At 42.0% G+C, this 4,763-nt stretch overlaps 1 pseudogene; it reads right to left on the reverse strand.

The window, feature by feature from the left end:
* Window positions 1-1,388: 1,388 nt before the first annotated feature.
* LOC140244501 (uncharacterized) lies at window positions 1,389-4,458 on the reverse strand (annotated as a pseudogene).
* Between the last annotated feature and the right edge of the window lie 305 nt (window positions 4,459-4,763).

The raw sequence follows: 4,763 nt of genomic DNA on the forward strand, positions 1-4,763 counted from the left end.
TTGGTGTATCTGTGTGGTACATATATAAACACAAAGTGGAAGGCTACATACACTGTGTATTTCATGCGCTAACTTTCTTGCATGGCAATAGATGATATGCGATCAGTATCTCTTCTGAATCCGTGACATTCTCAATAATTGGCTCAAAGATGTCATCCAAGCTTGTCTTACCAACATCTAATACAACATGTTTTATGTTTGTATTATCTGGCGACTCTTCAATGAGGTCGTTGGTCCTCATCCCTAAACTTGAGCAAATCCTTGCTTTCATATCCATTGAAGCGGTTGCTGTCATTGCTGCAACTGGCACTGATGGCATTATCGGCCTGAGGTCCCCTAGCATGCTGCAGCTTGACCAGAAAGCCTTGGTTTCTTGGGATGAAGATCCCCTGCAGGTGACACAGAACAAAGAAAGAGGACCAACATGTTCACATTTACTATCCCCATATTTAACTCAAATGGCAATTCCCATTTAATAATGAACATTTCTGTTAGTTGAACAGACTTGCAGCTTACATAGGGTCCAGTGGGCATGTCTTGCATAATTGCCCAGAAGTATAGGGCATTGGCATCATATCCAACCACTTTTTGACACATTTTACCACCTCGAATGTTGGTTACATTTCGCTCGTGATAGCAGGTAAAGTCTATTGAAGGACCACTGACAAGATTCTTCTTCATGGCTTGGAACAAATCAGCGTCTTTTTCATGGATAAGGCTGAAGTGAGTATTGAGTGGGATGGATTTCATGAAATACTTCATCGTGAGCCCAGGCACCGAGATACCATCCTTGAACGTGTCGATGCCCCTCTTACTGTAGAAGGAGATCATCTTCTTCACTGCTTCAACAAATGGTTGAACATCTCTGTTGTTATACCACACGAAGAAGTCCCGCATGGTACTCATGCTATTCTCCGTCCACACTTGCTGACAGTATGCGTACTCTTCGACTGAGATATTCGCATTCTTGAGAGATGTATGGAAAGCTTCATGGGGAGGTAATGTGCGATGGTCTAGTTTGTCGAGACAGTCGAACCACTCATACCGAAAGAATCCTTTCTTTTGGGAACAGTGGTAGGCTTTCAGGAATGAGTCATAGAAAACCCTGGAGCTAGGTAGTTCAGAATGTCGAGAAATTTGAGGTTTGCAGTCTGGACAGCCATGTGGTTGTTGTTCCTCTTTATGACAAATGTAATAGGGTCAGATGACAAGAGTGCTGGATACAAGGACTTCTTAATGGTGTTGATGTCATACTTTCCACCATTGAAACCCAAGATGAGCAATTATTGCATAAAACCAGTCAGTCGATGTTTCAGTTTCATCAAGAACTTGACTTTGGGGATGACCTTGTCTTCACGGCCAGTGGGCGTAGGCTTCATGTCATCTGCCTATTTTCTCATTGTCTCTATCTTCTGCTCGATCATCTTCAAGACTGGAAGGAAATGTTCTTCCATGATTTCCGTCCTTCTGCTTCTTATCTCATGGAGATAGGCAACCATGTCTGCTACAAGTACTGCTGGGTCACCGCCTGAGACTAAGCACTGAGGAGATTCGTAGTGCGGTACGTTGCTACATACGGATACGCTGGCTGGGACGTGTTCGTTTAAGAGTTCCATCTTCTCCGTGTTATCTGTATTTGGGAGGGATCAAGAAAGCACTCAAAGTCAAACACGGCGAAGTAAGGGAAGTAGCGGGTGGTGTGATGTACACTCCTCCAGAAGATACATGTACAGACCGAGTGCCATTGCTTTCGCATGAAACTTCATGGCGATTGAGTCTGCCAGAGCGTTTCCACAGCTTTCCACATTTTCTACATTAATAGCAATTGGAGTATTTCTGGATGTTGGTGATATAGCTGAAATGGTCATTGTACAAGTTCAAGTACATAGTCTCGTAATACCTTTTGACACTTCGTCAGATGACTCGTACAACAACCTTCTTCTCCTTCCCGGTTCTAGGGTCATCTTCGTTTGTCTTTGCAAGCTGAAATACCATGATATTGACATTAAACAATTTTTCTATCTCATCCAGTTCACAGAGTCTGACACCTTTGAATGATTTCATTGATTCTGATGTGTACTGTCAGTAATATCTTAAAGCCATTCTGTCAATTCTCCTCTTTTTGCTGTGTAAGTGGGCAGCAAGGCAGGGGAAGAAGCAAAGGTTGGTATTAATGTCAAGATTAATCAACGAGCAAGTAAGGATAGACCTGTTCCTGATATTGTAATCGGGTAAAGATCCTCGTTGGCATCCGATGGAGAAATCTCGCAATGGGTAAATATAAAATGACAGATTTGTGATGCATTCGACGGTCCATTTTGAATTTGGTCTCTGTTGTCTCGCATATTCGAGGTAGTCCGCTTTCTCGAGGTCATTCGAAAAGGAATCAAAAGATTTTTGGTCCATGCTCTTATGGGGAGTAGGGAACAGTCGACTATAAGTAGAGGCGTAATGGTATCTTAACTTCCCCGTCTCGTTACTCCGTAGAATGAAACCAAATGCCATGTTCACCTTGAATGGTCCTCTGTTTGTTAAATATGTGTCTCGCCAACAGTTTCATCTCCTCGTCATCAAAGCATTGCAGATCAAAATAAAAAAGATGTCGCACCTTGTTTAATATCCGTGAATGAGTTTGGATTAGTTTCTTGGGCTTTTCAAGGATATCCGCTAAGTCCGCAACTAAGTCCGCAATGTGTTATCGTCGATGTCTATGGTTGGAAGAGAGATCTGTTTGGGGTGGTGTCGCCCTGCTGCCCTTGGTCTCGCGGCTGTCACTATCTTGAGTTCTTTGGTGTCGAAGCAAATTGACTCTCGGGGTAAATTCTTTCTCGCATATCTCGCAAACGTACATCTCTGGACGATGATCAGGATGTCCGTGACACTGTACATCGTTCTTTTGAGAGAATTTGACTTCACACTTCTGGCATCCTGCTTTCTCCACATCAGAGGTATGAAGTTTAGTATGCCTCAACAGGTTATCGCGTCAATTGAATATCTTTCCGCAAATATCACACGCATGATGAGTATGTTTATCACTTGGATGGTAAATCCGCTTGTGATGATACAGATTTGCCCAGTGTTGGAAGACTGCTCCGTATGTATGACAGTTGATGGTTTCTGTGATGTCAGGTATGATGATAGGAGTGTTGGCTAATAAACGCACATGAACTTCTCTCACATGTAATCTGTAAAGATAAGAGTTTTTTATTTCAAAGTATCACACATTTAAATCACAGATTGAATATGCCGGTACATTTTACGTCGGGCGTAAATGTCACAATAAAATTGGTCTCTACAAACAACTCAGGTTGGAACGCCACCTGGTCACCTAACAAACAAGCATCCCTCCCTCAAGGGACTACAAAACCATGAACTGAATGACCATCACAAGTTCTTAACTCCTTCTACACCCATATACCTCTCCACGAATGAACTGCAGCCAAAAATATCGAATGAAAATATTAAACAACAAAAACCCAACTATAACCAAAAACTTGATGGCAGGCACTGGATTATTCTCTTGGAATATACCCCGCACCTCTCAAAAACTAAAAGTATGACCAACTCATTATGAAATAACCAAACTTATATATTTAACAACAAAGGGATATTATAATGAAATTATTCACTTACAGTTTGTCTGGTGACTAAAAGCTGCTGTTACCTGACTTCATCTCGTTGGCTCAAGTTGTTAACCAGCAGACCCTGATGCAGGCTAGCTGCCGCAGCTGCTGCAGACTCCAAAATAACGGTCTTGCCTCTTCAAGATCTCAGCTTCAAATGACAAAATTTTCTTACTGCTATCAAAGATCTATTGTTACGTCCTGCTCAAAAATCTGAAGCTACCACTGACAAACAAAAGAGAGTTATCAACACCTGGATAGAACATTCCTGTGTATAGAAATCTGGCCTAGCAACAACACATTGCTGAAATAATCAAGTGTCAGGCTGCCAGTGAAGAACAGCACTGTGCTGGGAGAGCTAAGTATCTACATCTACAGAATAATGGTAATCATTCCCCAGTGGTCTATGTAGTACATAGGGACAATGACAACAGCATATACTGGCTTCATAAAAATAACCTCAATGGCTATGCGTTATGAATACAAACAAAGATTGGGGGAGAAATGACTTGTAGCAGTCATCAAAGCATTGCAGTTCAAAATTAAAAAGATGTCGCACCTTGTATGATGTCCGTGAATGAGTTTGGATTAGTTTCCGGTGCTTTTTAAGGATATCTGCTTCAGTCGGCAATGTGTTATCGTCGGTGTTCATGGATGGAAGAGGAAGATCTTTTTTGGGGTGGTGTCGCCCTGCTGCCCTCGGTCTTGTGGCTGTCACTATCTTGAGTTTTTTGGTGTCGAAGCAAATTGTCTCTTCGGGTAAATTCTGTCTCGCATATCTCGCAAACGTACATCTCTGGCCGATGATCAGGATGTCCATGACGCTGTACATCATTCTTTTGAGAGAATTTGACTTCATACTTCTGGCATCCTGCTTTCTCCACCTCAGAGGCATGAAGTTTTGTATGCTTCAACAAGTATCGTGTCAATTGAATATCTTTCCGCAAATATCACACACGTGATGAGTATGTTTATCACTTGGATGGTAAATCCGCTTGTGATAATATAGATTTGCCCAGTGTTGGAAGACTGCTTAGCATGTATGACAGTTGATGGTTTCAGTGATGGCAGGCATGATGATAGGAGTGTTGGTTAATAAACACATATGAACTTCTCTCACGAGTAATCTGTAAAGATAAG

The sequence above is a fragment of the Diadema setosum genome, chromosome 1, assembly GCF_964275005.1.
Source record: "Diadema setosum chromosome 1, eeDiaSeto1, whole genome shotgun sequence".
Lineage (NCBI taxonomy): Eukaryota > Metazoa > Echinodermata > Echinoidea > Diadematoida > Diadematidae > Diadema > Diadema setosum.